The sequence below is a fragment of the Pinus tabuliformis genome, chromosome 6 (assembly GCF_031772625.1).
Source record: "Pinus tabuliformis cultivar Carrire ecotype Pingquan chromosome 6, CPIR1, whole genome shotgun sequence".
Taxonomy (NCBI): Eukaryota; Viridiplantae; Streptophyta; class Pinopsida; order Pinales; family Pinaceae; genus Pinus; species Pinus tabuliformis.
In genome coordinates this window covers 1,788,382,091-1,788,403,722 of record NC_142292.1, presented here as the reverse complement: position 1 = coordinate 1,788,403,722, position 21,632 = coordinate 1,788,382,091, and the positions used below count along the sequence as shown (strand labels likewise).

Sequence of the window (21,632 nt, the reverse complement as noted above, 5' to 3'; positions counted from 1 at the left end):
CCAAGCGATTTAACCATGGCGCGCTCTCTGGTGTTTGCAGCTGATATTCGCAATCCTGTCCTCCTCTGCTCGCTATGCTTTCCGCACCCATGCTCTGTTCAGGGTGTATGGAAGCCCCTCTGGTTTCTTAATTTGGTTTATTCCGCCTGTGTCTGGTCGCCTTCCCTCCAGTTCCGGTCATCCTATTTACCTAAGCTCCCTGCGCACCCTGCTATGGCTCGACGTCGCGGCATCCCCCGTCGTGGTGGCTCTGCCCCTCAGAACATCACTCCTTTAGCCTCTGCCTCTCCATCCTCTCCGCCTTCTGATCATTCTCGGCCCTCTCTGAATAGTTCCTTTCAAACTACCCGGTTCAGGTTCAGGAGTAGGCTCAATAAGCCTTTAATCTCTGCCACTATCACTGTAATTTTTTCGGAGGAGGAAGATGAGCTTACAAGCTCGGACGACATCTCCAGGGCTCAGTCTCAGTCTCAGAATACGAGCGAATTTCAGGGTGAGATGGCTGGAGTAGTACTCAATGACAACTTCAAGCAGAATGAGGATGGACTTCAGGAAGCCCCTCAACCCCAGCCAGCATCTTCACAAGAGCAAATTCTTGCTTGTGAACCAGTGCGCTTTTCTGGAAGCGTTCTGAATCTCGTTATTCCCCCAGATGGCAGTATGATGGGCGCTGAAGATAATGAAATGGTGACCTGGATTGGCTCCCCCAACCAGGCAAACGTGGACGCGACAGGCTCTCCTCCGCATGATTAAAGACTTCTGGCTTAAATGCCATGACAGCAGTCCCTCTTCTGATATATGGTACTCAAGTTATGCTTCCATGGTTCTCTTTTGTCCTATCTGTGCATGTCTCAGGCTTCTTTTTGATATCAGCATGAATTGTTACAGTCTTCAGGTCAGAAGCCTGGTTTTGGATCTTTTTGTAATAGAAGCTTTAAAAGATAGTATTTCTGTAAGTGAACAGCTACCTCTGAAGCATAGATCAACTATAGGACAGTCTAGTTTTTTGTCTCTCAAGCTTACTTCAATTCTTGCTTCAAAAACTCTCAATTATGTAAAAGGACTGAAGTTTGCTATATGCATAAGTCTCTTTGGTGAAGGGCAGGCTACGGCCCCCTCAGAGGTTTAATCCTCTTGTAAATATTTTTATCTTTTTAATAGAATAGTCTTTATCCAGAAAGAAGAAAAAAAAAGATACATTCAACGCATGGCATTTAACAGCGTTCAAGATACCATACAAATGCGTGGAGGCACCAACGTTCAAGATACCATACAAATGCATGGAGGCACCAGCGTTCAAGATACCAAAATAGCGTTCAATACTAGTGTTATATGCCAAAAAAACTTCAGCGTTCAAGATACCAAAATAGCGTTCAATACTAGCGTTATATGCCAAAAAAACTTCAACGTTCAAGATACCAAAATAGCGTTCAATACTAGCGTTATATGCCAAAAAAACTTCAGCGTTCAAGATACCAACGTTATATGCCAAAAAAACTTCAGCGTTAATAAGACCAGCGTTAATACAATGCCATGAACAGCATTAATACAATGCCATGAACTTCACATTTCCACACCAACATTATAACCCGTTCTCTCTAGCGTGGTCCGGAGGCAAGCCTCTACCAGAAACCCCAAGGTTGTTATTTCGAATCCTCATACGAAGGCTCCATGGCTCGTATCAAGCAGGCAGCTCGCCACCAAGGCTACTCGCAAGTCTGCAGCCATACCATTCACGCAGTAAACTTTCGCAGCAGCACGGCCTCAAGGCATGCAGCGATTCATAAGGTTTTCAAGTCTGAGGATTTAGAAGTAATTATGGCAGACAAAGCGCAGAATGGCTCAGAATCACTTATGGCAAACAAAGCACCCAAGGGCAGTGGACAGAGAGCGCAGTAGGAAGAAGGGAGTTACAACTATTTTGGGAGCTGGCTCTGATACCATGTTAGGCCAAGCAGTAACTCCTCAAAGCAAAATTGATTCGTATATTAATCCTTCAGGTTGGTCTTCATTATATACATGAGGGAGAGACTGTTCACTTCATCTCCCGATGACTGTTTATATTACTTATTATTTATTTACATTATATTCACCCAATCTTGATGATTAGGTGTCAACAGGTTTTAAGACCCCTTTTTTTCCTTGGTCTAGTTTTGGTGGAGGTGATCCCACCCAAACTAGTCTTCTCTTTTTTCTATCCTGTTATAGCACGTGCTCTTGGAGCAACTCGATTATGTCTGCCTAGCAAGGGAGAAGCTTTTTGTGGTTATTTTATTGGTCAACAATATGCTTTGTCCAAGTATAGCGAAGGTGTGGTTTAGGCTATCAAAGGGCACGGCTAGGGTTCACTCCCTCCTTGAGGCACAGCAAGGAGCAGCGAAGTTAATCAGGCAAGTATGATGCCCATTTCTCCTCCCTACAGACAACATCCTAGCAATCAACCCTTCTAGGGTTGTGGCTATCCACAAAAAGTCTATTCTGCAATCCAACGACAAATTAGAGTTACTTAAACTAGTTGGAATTCTAAGGCAGCGAAGTAACAATAGCGATCTATTAAGGTCTCCCGTAGCATTCAAAGGGCAACCCTATGGCTAAGTAAAGATCTCTTTGCAGCACCTAGTTGGGCTCCTGTTCGTGACTAATCTGTTGTCCTAAGTTCTAACAGTGATAACAAAACCTTCTATTAAATAGCATATTCTTAGTCAAGGAGGTCATATCAGTCGAGTATCATTCGAATAGCATATTCTTAGTCAAGTATTTTGTAATCTTATTAAAGTCGTTTGTGGGAACAGTTGTTGATTGAAGGTTGTTGGTTTACAGTGTTGTAAGTGGATAAGTAGAAATAGTTGAAGTGACTAGGGTTAATTTATGGTTGCAACTATATTACCAACATTGAAGGGGTTGACACTGTTAACAACCCTAGTAAACAGCTGTTAAAGTGGAACTAGTGTAGGCTCCTAAAGTTTTCACACTGCCTATGTATCTTGTTGATATTGCTTATCTGTCCACTGTCACATTTTAATTGACATTGGAAGTTGTAAGTAATATTGTGTTATTAGTGCAATATATTCCATGTTTTGACACCCTAAGAGCAAAAATCCCCTCGGGTCATTGCATTGTTCCCTTCATTTCCCTTTCATTTCCTTTCCATTCCCTGTTTTGCATTTCCACTACCACATACCATTACTACAACCACTTTGTTTTATCAAAGCTTACTCTTCATTCTTCACCTTGAGCCCCCACTCCATAACCTTGATAACACTATACTTAGGGAAGACCCCTTTGAGTTGGCGAAGAGCCAATCAAAAGCAAGAGGAAGAGTTAATGAAATGAGAGTTAGTAGCCTTCTTAAGTAGCTCAAAACTAACCCCTTGATGCTTGGGACTTTACATCATACATGGGATCTAGATTTTGTTGTAATAGGGTGGTTGGTGATATTTCACTTATCATGTGATTAGTTGTATAGAGTATATACTACATTATATGAAAATTTGTCATTGTATCTGTGATTTTTTGGTCATGGAAAAGAGGTTGGTGCTTCTCCCTTTTTTACAATGATATGGGTTATGATCTTAGTGGTTTGGGTTGTGGTGCACCTATGATATGTGCCAGGGCACAAGTGATGAACGTAATGCATATTTTTTAAATCATATAATACATTACACTATTTTCCCTGAGAAAAAAAGAGTGTAATGTAGCAATGAATAGTTCATTTATAACATTGCAGCATCAATGCATGATTATCCTTTTTATTCTATGATAAATTGGTCCAGTTTTAGATATTAGTTGCTCTTTTTCAAGCATTTGGCAATATAGGCATTTCGCAATATTCTTAACATTTGCATTGAATACCAGCACAATGGCTATCAAATTAAATACCAATAACTTTGTTCACCCTAGCTATAGCATAATTACATTAGTACTCCTCACCAGTGTTATAAGAACTAGTCAGTTTGGTACCGGTTCAATAAAGTTGCATACAACGCACCATGTGGGGCCTTTTTTGCTTCTTCATTTTTTACTTTTTTTTTGTCTTAGCTGGGTATTGGCCGACAATAGGTGCCTAATATCCAAGCCTATGGCCCTACTATTGCTATGCAATTCATGGTAATATGACATTCTCCTTTATCTTTCATTTTCATCCTTTTACCTAAATTTTTAACATTACCATGAAATGACTCCGGATGTTTGAGAGTGGTTCCAACCTCATTGGATTTCATACGTAGAAAGTAGAATTTTAGATCTCACTCAAAATCCAGCAAACTTAACAGTTTTTCAGTTCTTCAAGATTGGGGGGATTGCAATGTTTCCATTGGATTTTGTCATATACGAGCATATGGAACTAATATTTAATCAAGAGCACCAAGCCCTATATGTACCTTGGTGATGGTGGCATTGATTGTTAAACTCCTCTATCATGATCCTACTAAAAATGTACCCATCACTCCGGCAAAACCTTCAATTGACATGCTAAGCATTTTTTATCTTATTTTAATACCTAGAGGGTGATATTGATGATGATATGTAGGTATTTGTTGTAGCATGATTTTTTGGACACTAGAGACCAGCTAGGGCCTGTTTTTAATGTAGTTCCGTTTCAAAGATGCATTGCACTCAATGTTATTTTGGTTATGCGCACCCTTACTTGCTCTATAAATGAGAACCTTTTCTTATTTGTGTATAAATGGTTTGTATTCATATGGATGCACATGAATATATGTGTTTTTCTTTAAAATTTGAATATTTTGTGTTTTTAGTTGACAGGTTTTTTGGTCTGGTTGTTAATCCGTTCCAGTTCGGTTCTGACCAGTTCCCGGTTCGGGGGGTCTACCGGTTCAATGACTGTTCTGGTTCTAATAACATTACTCCTAACATGGATCTATCAATGTTCGGCCAAAGTTTCCAGTACAATGTGATGGGGCAGCATGGGGATGCACCTAGGAGACACATGGAGACACGTCCTAAATTTCAGGGAACATTACAGGTGACGTGAAGGTCTTGGAGATAGTGTCCCCAGCTCAAAACGTTATAAAGTACAGCACAAATACCTATCAGATTAAATACCAATAACCTGTGTTCACTCTAGCTATAGCAAAATTACATTAGTACTCCTAACATGGATCTATCAATGTTCGACCAAAGTTTCCAGTACAATGTGATGGGGCAGCATAGGGATGGATCTGGAAGACACATGGAGACACCCCCAAAATTCAGAGAACATTACAGAGGACGTGAAGGTCTTGGAGATAGTGTCCCCAGCCCAAAATGCTATAAAATGAAATTTAGGTATATGAAAAATTGAAACTAAATGATACATAATATCAATCAATCACAAATCTAATACATAATCAAAAAATACATAGCATGCATAGTTACATACAACGAACATAATAAATAATAAGTAACATAGTAACCACAAAATCATTGATCAAAATTGTATTTATCTTGTGTTTCCAACTATAGGCATGCCAAAAACACTGAAAATAATCAACCACCTCCCCATTTTGACTAAAAAAAGTAATTGGCCGAAAAGCCTGCAATGTGTCTCTACATTCTTAAACTGGTTGTTCACATAATGCAGACAATACAGTAGCAACACTTGGGCTATCATGGTTCAATATTCATGGTCTGGCTCTCACAGCTCAGGCTCCAGCACTCAATGAAATGCAAATGAAAAATGAATGTAGGTTGGTGTTTAATATTTATGTTCCTTTGAGTTGCAAATAGTGTTTAGAAAGTAGACTAATTAGGGTTGACTTTTTTCTATTCATTTCATTTCACTTAATTAAGGTATGGTGTGGTTTTTTTCAAGGGGGGCATCTAGGAGTACCCATTTAAGAGCGAACATCCCTACTTTTGGGGGGGGACAGCTCCTTGTGTTTGTGTGTTTCCTGGCATCTTCTTGAAAAGGGTACATGGGAAACATACATAACAAAGTACCCATGCCTTGGGAGCATGGGGAATGCGCATCCTAGCCTCGAGAGCGCATCCCCATGTAACAATGGGATCTATCTATTGCATTTGTACCTCCTTTAAGGCAAATCCTTTTTGGGGTGACTACCATGTTGCCTGACTTCAAACAAAAGTGGTCAAGTTTAATTGCCCTTATTCATAATTTGACAATAAGACATTTTTTATTATATTTCAAACAGCTTTGTGCACAACTATAAAAGTTACTTAAAATTTTGAAATCTTTGTAATATATTTTCCACATCTATAATAGAAGCATGAATGAACCAAATAGAAAACATATACCAAATTGAAGAGATAATTGAAGGTACTCTTCAATTAAATCTAATATTACTAGCAACCACCTAAAGTAGTACTACAACGGATGACCTCATGCAAAGCAGTTCACAGGTGGAACAGCTATTGGTAGAAGGGAATCTAAACATATTTCTTGTGATTGACACTTGCATTGCATACTATAGCAGAAGTATAAAAGTTCACTCCTACCATGGATCTATATATTGCGCTTCTAGCTCCTTGAAAACAAATCCTTTTTGGCATTCATACCATGTTGTCTGACTTCAAACAGTAACTCAAAGCATTTGGTACCAAGTGTTGAGCATTGCTTTTCAGCTGTGCATCCCATGGATATTTGATTAGATCTTGCATTCAGCTGCTAAGCACTTGGCACAATGCCTGAATTAGCAATAATTCTAGACAAACCAAATGTATTACGCTAGTAAATGGATGAATACCTGAAGAATTTTTTCCAAAGAATATTATGCAGGCCATTTCCATTATATCCAAATTTGTTTTCACCATCATTGATTCTGTCGGTTGCAAATTCAAGATGGAAACCACTAATTATGTTAGAACAACTAATTCTTAGTCAGATAAATGCATGCTTCTTTGATATAATAGTTGGCATTGGTATTTATCTATTGTGATGACAGTTGAGTCTTAACTCCATGCCAATAAAACATAACCCTCAAATCACTCCAGCTAAGTTTCACATCCTCCCCAAATTAATTTTCCAAAAACATAAGTATTGATTAAAATCTTCATGGGGATTTCCTTTAGACAGCTCTTTGGTATGCATTTCTACTTCCAGTACAAATATTAGATGAATGGGATTCATTCTATAAGTTCATGGATATCCTTGAAGTTGCTCAGGTAAAACGTAGTGATTTCTTGATAGGAAATCTATCTGCTGCTCTCGTTGTTCCCAATTCTGTCATCCTGTTTTAAATATCAAAACTAGAAGGTCGTCATTTCATAATAATTGATTTCTTGTTTCTCAAGATTGTTAGGCGTACTATCTCCCAATACTCATCTATGCTGCAGAATATGAAAATATGAATGCAGTTTACTGAATATAGAGCAGTTATGACAATTAATATAAATACAAATCTTAGAACTATATGTATAATATCCCTTCATTGAGAGTCTTCACATGCAAATCTCATCATATGTTTTACACATAAAGTAATCCTTTTCATTGCAAACAAAAAAGCCTCTGATATTCCCAAAAACTAATTTATCTGCTCTTCAGGTAACTATTGTGTTTCCCCAGCGAAATCCCCCATCCATGCCACACAGGATAGAAATATTTCAATTAAGAACTCCTGAATAATTCAGTAACGAACAAAGGCAAAAAGCATGAATCTTATAGTCAGTTCCTGCTTGTGGCCAGTGTTGAGATTATGTTGCTAATCTTCTCAACTTGAGGCCACATGCCAACCCACTGTTTGAGGTATTGAGGGCCTTAATGGGCCTACTTTCTTGGGTACCTACCCATTTGTTACACTTTATTGTAGCTTGTCTATTTTCATTAAGGCCAATATAGATCTCCTTCTTGGGGCTAGCGCATAAATCCTAATGGAGGTGTGTAAAATACAATATTTGTAAATGTTGATTTTCCACGAAATTCTGCAACTGCTACGATGAACAATCTGAAACCAGTTTATTTTCACACTGACACAGAATTTCTCAACAATAGATAAGCAGTGGAATAAACACAGAGATAAAGAACACAGTCACACAAAAGACACTTCTTTTTTCAGGAAACCCAACAGGGAAAACCTGCCTGCTTGATTTGGCTATTGTTCTTGAGCACTTGGATCTATTACAAAGCAATCTGTCTCTCTTGAGAAAGTGTTCTGCTTCTCACAAAAATCTCAGTTAATACAATTGATCTTGGCCATCCTTGATCACAACTTGATCTTGGTTCCTGCACACAATTGATCCTCTGCTGCCTCCTTGACTTGCTCTGCAAACCCTTCTCTCTTCTCCCTGATCTTGCACACTTGTGACTTCTTACTCCTTAGGAAACAAGCTCTGCACACAATCAATCTCCTATTCCCTAGCACTCTTGTTACTACTATTTCTTAGGACACAATTCCTGCGCTCTCCACAATGAAGGCTCCTCTCTCAAAATCGTGAGCTGTCTTATCACACAAACCTTTGTGCACAAAACAATTGCCCTTTCCTTGTGCCTTCGTCCTCTCTTTATGGATTCGATCCATGCTAAATTAGGCTAGTTCAGATTTAGAACTCGAGTTGTTGATTGACGAGTTAACTGAAAGTGACACTCTTTCTCCCTCCAATCAACATTGGAGTTCTTAACACGTCTGTCCTTCAATCAAGACTGAAGTCCCAACTCGTTCTAACTGAACTCATAACTGCCACCCAATCCTGTAGTTAAACTGATGAAGACTCCTCTTATAACTGAATCTCCAACTCTACGCATGCTAACTTGATGATTATTCCTGTAAACTGGAAATAACTCATCCTAACTGAAGTCTAACTCATGAGGACAATTCGAGATCTTCACTGTCCAAGGCACAAGCCAGAAGACATTGCTCGCTACATTTTCAACAGTAAATCATTTATTCAAGTTGTTTAATTGAAAAAATCCCGAGGGCAGCTTACCTATAGCACTCTCTTCTTGAGTACTTGTATTTGGACAGTGATCTTTTCTCTCGTGTTGGATTTCTTTTTCAAGCTCATTGCTATGGGTTCATCTGTAGTGTGATCATTATTAAAGTGCTATTTTTTTTGGCTGCATTAGGCTTTGTTGAAGTGTTCACTGTAAATCTAAAAAATCTTTATGATCTTCTTAACTACTTGTGTTTGGACAGTGAACTTTTCAATCTTGTGTCGAATTTCTTTTTAAGTTTTCAAGCTCATGTGATCATTATTAAATTGTTGTTAAGTTTTTTGTTTGGCTGGATTAGGGTTTGTTGAAGCATTCACCATAGATCTAAAAACACTTTGAGATCTCAACAGCCAGAGTCATTTATTAACCAGTTGAATGTTATTAAATTGGCACTATTTCCACACAGAAATGATAAATAAGCCTTAATGCCACAAGTAACCATAGAAGTAGAACCAAAACATCCAAAAACTGGGAAAGAGATTTTTAAAATTTATAACCAATTAAACCGCAAAATCTTAAAAGAATAAAAGAACATAATAAAGAGGAAAAAATAAAAAAAGGCATATGTCCTACCAATACAAAGGTAGATTTGCCAACAATGTAATTAAATTTCAGTGCGTGCTACATTATTTCTATGGTAGCAAACCAGCATAAATGTAAAATAATCCAACAATAACATCAACATGCATCCACAAATCAATTTATGAAATTAAGTTTTCAACAACCAACTAAATTTCATAACCATACATAAACAATAAAGGAGACTAACAACAGAGTGGATTACCTGTGTCTAGTATGTAAAGGTCGTTGTAATATATCTCTTCAGATTCATCTTGAGCTTTTCCACAACCTCCAAATATAAATAGACGGTGATCAATGAGTGCAGCACTGTGCCCCTCACGAGCTGCTGGTCCTTAACCACTTACGTTAGGTTGCACCCATGTATTTGTAGCTGCAAATTCAACATATTTCTCAAAATCTTAACTAAAATGGTACAAAGTAACTGAGGAAATAAGACCAAAACAAACAACAAGATTTGTGACTGATAGGAAGAAGTTAGAAAAAGAGGAACTTTCTTAAACAAAAAGGTACCCTTGATCTACACCAAAATGATGTTTCTAACATAGTGAATATATCTATTAACTCAATGAAGATTCAAAAGAAAACTAGCAACTGAAAAAACGCAAGGTTAACTGAATATGAAACTGATGCGATGTATCAGAATGAGGGGAATTAAGTGCTGTTTAACAAAGAATTGTATTATTAAACTTTCACATCAATTTGACCTGTTCCAGAGTAAAACAATAATCATCAATTGATATAATGAGAGAACATGGAGTTCTTCATCCCAATCCCTACCAAGATGGAGAAGTGGATCGCTGGAGCAAACTGAAAGCTCCAGCTTTAACTGTTACATGTAAACATTTGTATCATATAATGATACTATTGTGGTGAACCTTGATGCAATTGTTAGTGTCATCATTATATGTCTGATAATATAACAATTAATGTTAAGGATAGTGTTAGATGGTTGAACCACCATAATGACTCTGCAGCACTGTAAAAGATGTTATATGCCTACGATGCAATTGAGAAATGATACATCAGCTGGTATATAGGCAGCATATCTCAAGCTTGCCATGTTGCAGATTTGCCGCAGCATTAATATACCAGTCTATTCTCTCCACTCTTGTGTTTATCACGGATGGACTTGCCCCTTCAACTGGAAAAAGACGTTTGGTGTATGAAATGTCCTAAAATGAACAGTGATTGTGTCCTGAACTCTAATACTTTATATGTCTTTGAAAGAAATTAAATTGGATATTCGTAAAGTTGGAACTCTAAAAAACCAAAAGCTTGTTTCAAAGAACATAGCAAAACACAGCCAGAAGAGGGCATATCCCTGTGAAGGCGATAGACAAACAGGGCACAACATCAGCAAAGGAGATGTCGAGCAATTCAACAAAAGTGTCATTCTGGAACCCCTGCAATGGATTTGATCAACCACTGTGGCGAGCAACAACCAACACATGTTCATGTTTCAGAGAAGCAACTTGCTACAATGCACGGCACAATCTGACACAGCTAACAAGAGTGACAGCAATTAGGAAAATATGTTTAAGAAAGTTGACAGTGAAGCACATATGAGAGACCAGAAGAATATAAGTGCAGGAACCCATGTTCATGAGAAAAGCAGGTAACAACATTGTTGAGGACATATCTTCTGTGACAAAATAACAGCATTGAGGGCAGCAGTTAAAAATTCAGTCACATTCTCATGAATGTGGCTCCTTGAAAATAGAGAATGTAATGATCACGCTCAGAAGTAGAAACCCATTAGAAATGTATGTAGATCCCCCAGCATATGGCTTCTAATAATGATGACACCCCATAGAAGGGAGAGAGAAAACAATTTCATGGTTGATCAGAAAGAATAAGGGGCGTGTGATCACAGGGAGAAAGATCAACAAAACTTTTAACATTTTAGAATATTTAGCCAAAATATTTCATTATTTGTAATCAAATTCGAACAGAGACCAGCCCAGAATCAACAGAGAACAATGTCCCAGTGTGAACCTCAAAGAGAAAGAGGTCGAAAAGCCATGCACTAATGTTCCAAAAACGGTACAACAATGCAGCGTTCAATTCAACAACGTCAAAAAGATGTATACCCATACTTGACCCATTTATTTCAATTTCATACTATCCTAAGCAAAAGATGAAGCCAGATGATGTGATTCCCCTTTCCTGCAGCATCTATCAAAGAACTTCGGCGATATGATAATCAAGACCAAGACCCACCTTTGTCACCAAGATCTAATAGTTGATTGATTGTTCTTAACATATGCCTTATGAGTTTTTTTTGTGATATGTCGATGGTCATAGGGCTATTAATTGTTAGATCAAGATTAAAATCGTGTATTTTAATTTTTTGGGAAGTTGTGGATAGTGACCTTTTGTCTGTAAGAAAATATTAAGAATAGTGGTATTTTGCATGTATTATTGCTATCATCTAAAGTTGTGGTGCTTATGGTTGGCCTTTAGTGGCATCCCCACGGTGTACATATCGCAAATTTTTTGACCTGATGAAAGCTATATTCAAATAAAGGCACGATGACTTTGTAATAATAATAAGGAAAATTTGATAAAAGGATAGTTCATACAATTGCCAAAGTTCAGAAAAGTCTGTGGATGCCACAACATATAATGTAATCAACAAGGACAACTCATGAAACTTTCAATCCCAGTATATACATTGGCTAGAATGGCAAGTATGGCGAGACTGTAGATGATGCAACATATAATGAACAACAAGAACAACTATGATGACTTTTGTAATAAGGAAGAATTGGTAGAGGATAGTTCATAACTTCATACAATCGCCAATGTACAGAAAAAGGCTGTGGATGCCACAACAAGGACAACACATGAACTTTGTTCACTCGAAACTTTCAATCCCAGTATATACATTGGCTAGGATAGGCATAATCTATGATGCCCAAATAGAATTCATTTTGAACAGAATGGCTCTCTTATACCTGAAAAAAAAAAAACTTGTTACCTTAATGGCATGCAGATATTACCAGAAAGGAAAGAATGAGTGAAAGTCAAGTATTTACCATAATTCGAAGGACGTAATGTGGTAGTAGAGTTGGAGCAGAAGTGAACAGCTAAAAAAGGTGAACCCTTCCATTTTAAAAATGAGAATGGAAAATGATTTCATCAAAAAATACCTAGCCTGTTAATATGAAAACAAATTTGAAATTCAATCAAGGAACAGTTGAACGTGTGATTGTTAATATTGAGTATAGATGATGAAGGATTTATAATGTACGTCCATATAACCATGTTCTAAAGAGGTCGCGAAGTAGGTTGGATCTAATGGTTTCAGTAAAACATTTTCCAATGAGCTTTATTGGGAAAATTATAAGCCCTCATAGAAAACCATTTCAAACTGGCACAACATGCCACGGTACACAAACTAGAGCTCCAATACCTTTGGGAGTTTGGAAGTTTTTCTCTTTCATGTTTTGCAAAATATAAAATAATTAGTAATGATATCTAATAAGAGAAGCAAATGGTGCAGTGAAATTTCCTTAAAGTATCAGAAACAGGGTTAGAGGATTTCATACGATAAGCAACATCCACTCCCAAGCATATATTGTGCATATAAAATTGAAAAGTAATGTACTAATGTAGTGTCAAGTCAAATGAAAAGGGTCCCCCAGTTGTTGGGTAGATCTTGACTCAGTCATAAAGTAGATAAGATAACCTTGATACAATTATTAATGGGTTTACCATTGGTGGTTTATAGGCCCATGGAATTGGGCAACCCACGGTATTTGATGTGATGAAGCCTATTAAAAGCCAAAAAGAACCCATTGTAAAATGCCTGGCGCCGCCTAGTGTTTGGCTGGCTTAGATAAGGTCTATGAAGATATTTACCTTAAGTGTTGGTTTTCCCTATTAAGGGTTTCTAGGGTAAATATTGGCTTTATGTGCTTATTGGTATTTCTATGTGCATGCATTTTGTGTTGTATTTAATATTTTTCTTTCCTAGATAAGATAATTATATTTATGTCCAACTAATGACCACAAAGTAGGTCAAAAGCACTGTTGAGTACGCTGATGTATATACAAGGCAGGAGAACCAAACGGTCTACTATAAAAGATACAATGCATGAAATAAATCAACATCTGGCCCTACCAGAGAAGATCCAATAGCTAATAGGTCTGAGCATCAGACCCATCTCTCCTAACATCCGAGGCTGAATGAATAACACTGAAAAAACTCAACAAAGTCTGTTGGCCCAATGAAGAGCCGATGGCAAGTGGAAACTGTCCACTAAATCATATCCTAGGGGGGTTCACACGTTGTTGAATGCTAGAGGACCTAATCTGTCTCCCGGGAACGGATCTGAGACAAAACTGCTGCTAAGATCTCGTGTGGCAGGTTGAGGTCCCACGGATCCTCGCTGATCTGGAATCTAGATACGTACCGGTATCAATCGATCTCTTGGTGCCCCTCTATAATGGCGTATCAAAGCATGGGTTGACCTGGACTCTCTCGCGAGAATGGTATAATGTTCGGAGCATGGGAGATACAAAATGAAAAATGATCCATGGGTATATGAACCATATGGGTAAAATGCCACATGGAAATGCATTACAAGCATTAATATGAAGCACTAACAAAAGAAATTGAGGAACAAATACTAAATTAAAGAGAGTTTGATTCAGCTCACTGTAGTTGGAGCAGGAGGGATGCAGGTAAAAAAGGTAGGTAGATGCTTCTTGCATCATTTGCTCAGGCACACTGTATAATCACATGCAGATGGGCATATGGCTGTAAGACTATTTACGCATGCATACCCCTAATTTGATGGTTCACCAGTAAAGTGTAGACATAGACCTACATGGTAGGGGGAGTTGTCGTATTCCTGAAAACACGGCAAATAAAATTGAGGGTGGTAAGAGAATATCTCAAGTTTAAAGGGATAAAAGTTGGGTTAATTTTGACTCGATCATAGAGTAGATAAGATAACCTTGATATGGTCAATAATGGGTTTACCATTCATCATTTACAGGCCCATGATATTCGGCAACCCCTGGTATTTAATGTGAAAAAACTTATTTAAAGGCTTGAAGAACTCTATTGTGAAATGCCTCAAGAAACCTGGTGTTTGGCCAGCCTGGATAAGGTCTATAGACATATCTATCTTGAGAGTTTATTTTCCCGGTTATGCAATTCCAGGCCAAACATTGGCTTCATGTGTTCGTTAGTACTTCTATGTGCATGTATTTTGTGTTGTACTTAAAATTTCTCGCTCGCAGAATTAACGCAGGTCGGATTTTTGTGACATGGTACATGATAGATCAGAGGGAAATACCTCTTCAAAAGCTATATCCTCAACTTCTCAGGCTTCGCCTTGCCTACACAAACGTATGAATGGCCAGCTTGGATAAGGTCTATAGACATATCTATCTTGAGAGTTTATTTTCCCGGTTAAGCAATTCCATGCCAAATATTGGCTTCATATGTTTGTTAGTACTTCTATGTGCATACATTTTGTGTCGTAATTAAAATTTCTTGCTCGCAGAATTAACGCAGGTCGGATTTTTGTGACATGGTACACGATAGATCAGAGGGAAATACCTCTTCAAAAGCTATATACTCAACTTCTCAGGCTTCACCTTGCCTACAAACGTATGAAGTTCCAAGTACAAAATGAATCTTCGGAGAGGTCAAGAAAGAGCACTGACATGGCAAGTTGTGGGTACATTTCGCATTTGTTACAAGTCAAGTGGAAGAAAACTTACATCCCAAATGTTAAGAGTCTAGTGGCTAGGATTGTGCAACCAATGTATATGTTCACCTTGCTAAGGCCTGCGCCTGGCAAAAGTGAGAACCGTATAAATATTTGGTGTGATCCATTTTTAATTACCACGAACAGATGAGATTAAAATACATTTGATCTATATCAACGTGTCTTATTGTGTCTATTTCTGATTTCATGACAGAACATATTTACACTGGCACCTAAATCTTGCTTCATCCACCTAAAATCTTAGAATAAGTTTATTATGCACTTCAATCCTGCATTTGAACCATAATATTGCACCCAGTAGACTATAAGTCCTGCACAGAATTTGTCTGAGTGAGGGTTTAGAACTTACTAGTGTCCAGCATATGCAAATCCCGTAGAGGGTTCTTCCCATCTGTGCCACCAAATACAAACAAGTTTGTTCCCACAGTGGTACAGCTGTGGCTGTCCCTGGGAGAGGGCGGGGTTCCTTTCACCATAGGCTTACTCCATGTCTGCTTGCCTAAACCCACAAATAAAACCCAAAAGCCCAAAAACATCAGCATCGGTTTCATCCCATCTCCGAAGTGATCAAAACTCTGCACATTGACCAGCCTTCATCATATGGGTATAAGTTCAAACATTCAAAAACATAACATGTCACTGGAAAACAAGAATGGCTACATGGCCTTACCCGAATCAAAGACATGAACATCGTTTGTCTGGCAATTGTCCTTGCCATAGCCACCAAAAACATAGAGAAAGCGGCCATTCTTGACCGAGTTGCAAGTGTGGCCCCATCTCTTGCCCGGACCCATTATACCACCTTTCCTTCCAGGGGATTTTTTACCCTCTGGAGTCTCTTTCGTCTTCATCTTCATCTTCAACTTCACTATTTCCCACTTCATCTTCAAGCCGAGAAAAATCACAACAACCTGCTATATGTAAGGAAAAAAAAAATAACCCAAAGCCTTCTCCAGCTGCAGCTCCTCTGCACACCTGAAAACACAATTTATTACCACCGAACAAATGATACCCAAATCAGTAAATGGCTAAAACCCGAGTCAAAACATCCCCATAATTAGATGTAAAAACCAAAATATGGACGAAGGATTTAAAATCCCACCTGGATCAAACCTGAATCTGTACACACTTGGTTTTGAAGCGAGTACGTCTATTGGCTATTGGTTAAAAGTCTGAACGAATGAATCGAGGGAAGGGAGACGTGATGTTTGAATTATTATGTATATAAATGAAGAGGAATATTCTTCAGCTATGCCTATGGCAACGGGGTTGATCAACTCCTCAGACAAAAACATCTGAAACTCCTCTTCCGCCTCTGCTCGGTCTCTTTGGACAAAAATGTATAGCATTTACTAGAAACAAAAAATATCTCCATTGTTAATTATAGAAAAAGGCAAATACATTATTTACAGGTTTTTGTTTTCTAATTTTTCTCGGTTCAAGCATAGGTTTTGTTTTCTAATTTTTCTCAGGGTTCAAGCTTGACTTTGTCTAGGCGCTTGGGACTTCTGCTCCGGGATGTCCGCATTTGTTTTAACCAATTTTTATTTTTATTTTTTAATTAAATTTGAGTTTAATGTTTTCTAAATTGGTAATCAATTCATTTTTATCGTTGAATGAGAGTCTTATGGAGATTTTTTGGAAAAAAAAGTTGTATATAAGTATGAATGTTTAATTTTTCCTTTGGAAAAAAAAAGTATGAATGTTTAATAAGAATTGTGAAAGATGGATGGTGATAGTTATAGTAATTTAGATAGGAAGGGGATGAATGTTTAGATAGTCGGTATTATAAAAGTTTTTGGTGAGGTAATTTGTATTTTTGAATAATTGAAAAGCTTGTATTTTGTTTTAATCATCAAACTTGTATTGTGAGTATGGGTTACTATGATTGGGCTTGAGGTAGTGTTGTCTTTCTTGGGAATATTTAGGTGGCTTGGATTCTCTCATGAGCTTTGGCTTCAATGTCATTTTTATGTGGGAAGAAGCAAGATTCACTTTGGAGTTTGGACAAATATTTCTCTGCCTTTCCTTTTTGGTCTAGCCCACAGGGAAGCTCATGGATCTCATATCTATCCCATGTCTCTCATGCAACATTGATTACCCTTTGGCATGTAATTCTGATTCAAAGGTCTTTAGTACGAACACTAATAGTTTCTCGGTATAATGGCTCTCTAAGTACTTAGTTCTCCTAGCTTTTATGTTATTGGTGTTTTTATATGTTTGAAAGGAAATTTTTATCCTCGTAAGTTATTACTGTTATTACTCTATGTTTTGATGCTCTAACTTGTAGTTGTGGTGTCCCTCCTAGGCATATTCTTGAGGCTCAAGACCCTTTGCAAGCATTGGATCCTACTCTCATTTTTAGTGGGAAGGCACATGCTCTGATCTAATTTCTAAGAAGAGTTATCTTTACCTTTCCCCTCTAGTTTGATGCTCAAGGAAGTTCATGGGTCTCCTCACTCTCCCGAGTCTTTCTCTTTTTCTAAGCACCTCTTTGAGTCTTATTTGGCTTTTCCTCCTTTGGTTCCACCACCCTTTTTTCCTTTGTTTTTTCCACCCTCTATGTTTGTGTTTCAACCTCAGTCTTTGTTTTATTTGGCTTTGGTCTGTCAAGCTCTCCTACTCTCTATGTAGTGATGTCTCAAATTGTTGGGTTTGAGGGTCATCAAGGGTGAAGGAGAATTTATCACCCTTCAAGTTCAAGAGCTAAAAAATTGGCAAAATGTTCATGATCCACCTATATGTAAAATACCACTTGCCTGCCCCTCCCCCCGCCCCGCCCTCGAAATCATAAGATAAATTCAAAATGTGGAAAGATAAGTAAGGATAGAAAGAAGGTTCATCTCTGATGTCGAAGTAGAAGAAGTGGTGGGAAGTTGGTTTCCAGATATCAGGAATACCAAAACTAGATAGACCAAATATTATTAGACCAACGATCGATATTGGAAACTAAAAGCAATAATGGGAAAATTATTAGTTGAATGCTAAAAAATTCAACAAGTGATTCTACTTTGCATTGATGAAGTGCAGGGGTATTGATCAAGTATTTGTGTTGGCCAAGAAGTTAGCCAATCTTGAGTTTTCCAATTATGAGGAGGACACTAAAGTCTGAAACACCATCCTAGACTCACCATCCAAATAAATGTTGTCTTTGATCAATTATGATATGCATAGTAGTAGTAGCAAAGTTGCAATCATAGGAGATGTAGGCTCATAGTTTTCTCAATAAATCAAAACTCTCCTATCTTTTTGGTTTTGTTACTATGGTTGCACAATTTAATATGCACTAAAACTATACATTTGTGCTACTAATGTAGTTTCCCTAATAACAAACCAATAATCATTAAAAAACAAAAACAAACAAACAAAAAAACAAAAAAACATTTATATGTTCACTGAAAATAATATAGTCTTTGTCCAAATTTAAAATATATAAGAAATAAAATAAACCTACAAGCAAATAAACTTTTCAAAGAAATCAACATCCACACTAATATTGTTTTATTAAATAATTATTTATCACTAAAACACATATCCAATGGCTCCTTTAAAATATAACCACCAAAACATCTAAATCACCGTTTTTTTTATATAGAAAAACATAAAATTAAGCCTTCCAAATAAAAGTGAAATGTGATATTTTTTTTTTTAAGAGAATACAAATTTATGGGTGGAATGGTTGGAGAGTGAATTCGATTTTGGGTCTTTGAGAGTCTGGTAGTAGGGTTAGGGTTTTATTTTCTACATTTTTGGTTCACAGGCTACGGAAAACTAAAGAACGTTCGACAAGGAGGTCCTCAAAATGAATACAAAGGCAGAAGGGGGACACCCCTTTACGCTGGACATACTTATACCAGGTTCTGCGAGGCTATGGATTTTCAGACCAATGGATATCATGGGTAGCATCTCTCATTTCATTTGTGTTCCTTTCCATATTGATTAATGGTTCTCCTTCTTATACTTTTCAACCTTCCAAATGGTTGAAGTAGGGAGATCCTTTATCGCCCTTTCTCTTTATACTAGTTATGGAAGGTCTTTGTTGTATGTTCAGTAAAGCTTGTGAATTGGGACATGTGATATGGTCTTTGCCTGTATGGGACAGATCTACCTATCTCCCACCAACAATTTGTTGATGATGTCATATTATTCAGGTTACCTACTTGGAGGTGAAAAGAATAGGGAGACTCTTGCAAATCTTTATGGAAGCCTCAAGTACAATGATTAATAATAATAAGACAAACATTCTTTTCTTCAACTACTCGGAGATCATCCAACTTAGGTTAACTCGAACTTTGGGTTTCAATAGAGGCCACTTGCCTTCTAAGTATTTTGGGTGTACCTCTGGTTCTGCACCACAATAGGGTTATCACATGGGAAGACATCATAAAAAGAACTAGACACAAAGTCAACAATTAGGCTTTCAGGACACTCAATTTCCCTAGTCACATAGTATTGACCAAAGTAGTCTTACAAGCAATGCCTAACTATCAATTATTGGTAATTCCCATTCCAACTACAGTGTGTTAACAACTACGGTATATTTGGAGTACCAAAGTTTGAAATTGGGTCTTGGTTGGTTAGAACAAACTTGTCACACAAAAGTCATTGGGAGGGTTGGGCCTGAGAGATCTTCACCTCATTAGTTTTGTTTATGTTATGAAGTTGTGGTGGCTTTGGGTTCAGGGTGGTCCACAAGTTTGGAAGCAAATCTGAATATGAAAATATTTACCTCTAATCGCAGGGAGAAGCAATTACACTTTGAAGGAACAATCAAAGGATCTGGTGTATGGAATTGGGCGCAGGAGGGTAAGGATCTTGTCAAAAACTATGCTTTTTGGGAGGTCAAAAGAGGAATGACAACATCCTTCTAGGAGGAATCTTCACAACAATATCCACCTTTGGAGGGGAATGAGAACCTACAAGCCATAAAAACTCTAACAAAAACACAAGGGGCTTTTAGGGTGGCCGACTTTTGGAAAGATAAGGGGGATTGGGATCTTGTTGGCAATACTCACCTATGGGAGGAATATCAACGAGTACTTGAAAAGAGATTGATACGAGTTTCCTAAAAGCAGGACATCCTCCATTGGGGGCGGTAATCAATAGGAACCTTCTCTCTAAAAGAAGCTTGTTCTTTGATAGCTGGATTTAAGCTTCACGAGAAGACTACCCTATGGATGAGATTGTGGAAAGCATTTGGATGGCCTGAGATATCAACTTTTCTTTGTTTGATTGCTTAGGGACTTTCATTATCTTGGGATCATCTAAGAAGGAAAGTTTTTGAGGGCCCATCACTTTGTACCTTATGTTTCCAAGCGAAAGAATCAACAAAGCATCTTCTAGTTACTTGCCCTTTCACCAAGAGTTTGTGGGGTTTTGACTAACAAATTTTTAAGTGTATTTTTCCTAGTTTCACAAATATTAAAACATGGATAGATCAATGGTTTTATCATAAGTACAAAAATTCAATGGTCTTATGAGCTTGGCATCTAGCCCTGGGCTTTACTATGTGGACCTCATGGAAGGAGTGAAAATTGAGAATCTTTGAAGGGAAAGACAAACCTCTACCACTTTTACAATAAGTTGTTATAAAAAACATTAGAGAAACAATGTTGGTACCCCCCCTATTTGGGAGGATTGGAAAGTTGACGAATATGAGGCCCTCATATTAAAAGGCCTTGATATTCATCCCAATATGTTTGTTACTCCTCCATCTGTGATTATGGATGAAAGTGTAAAAATGAGAATTCATTTATGCCACCTCCAAAAGCTTTCATCCAATTGAGCTTTGATGGAGCTTCGAAGGGAAACTCAGGATTGGCGGGTTATGGAGGTATTTTCAAGGACGAGAATTCAGACCCATTACATATCTTTGTTTTTTCATGTGGGACAACAACTAATAATCTTGCAGAATTCTTGGCACTTTAGAAAGGTCTGCAAATAGCTATCACAGAAGGGTTTCGTTTGGTACATGTTCATGGGGACTCCCAGCTAGTCATCCAATGTCTACGCAAATTGATACTTGGGTAGACGACAGATAAATTAATTCACAGTTGGCACCTTCATGATGTGGTCAGCAACATTAAATATTTGTTTTCCAATTTCAATTATGTTACTCATATTCATATGCGATGGGAAGGCAATAAGGTGGCTGATGCAATGGCGAATTGGGGCAAATCAGAGAGACACGTTGTTAATTTTTGGTATGTTCTATGCTTAAGAGAAATTTACTTCAATTTTCTTGTTAGCTCAATATCAATATCCAGATTAGCAATCACATAAGCATGATAGTAAAATGTAGATAGAACATAAACATAAACAGTAGAAAACAAGCCAAGACAAGAGGACACAAGATGTGGCACCAGCCAGTGACAAACCCCAATGTGGGGAACCCTTAATCAATTCTTCTTATAATC

The 21,632-nt window shown here is 37.7% G+C and overlaps 1 pseudogene across 1 annotated transcript in view; it reads right to left on the bottom strand.

Moving 5' to 3' along the window:
• LOC149266159 (uncharacterized) overlaps positions 1-16,163 on the bottom strand; it is a 207,867-nt pseudogene extending 191,704 nt beyond the window's left edge. Inside the window, exons 1-3 of the transcript XR_016260115.1 lie at positions 15,887-16,163; positions 15,566-15,715; positions 9,672-9,839 (exon numbers count right to left, since the gene is read on the bottom strand). The product of XR_016260115.1 is annotated as an uncharacterized LOC149266159 (transcript). The remainder of the gene's footprint in view (positions 1-9,671; positions 9,840-15,565; positions 15,716-15,886) is intronic.
• Between the last annotated feature and the right edge of the window lie 5,469 nt (positions 16,164-21,632).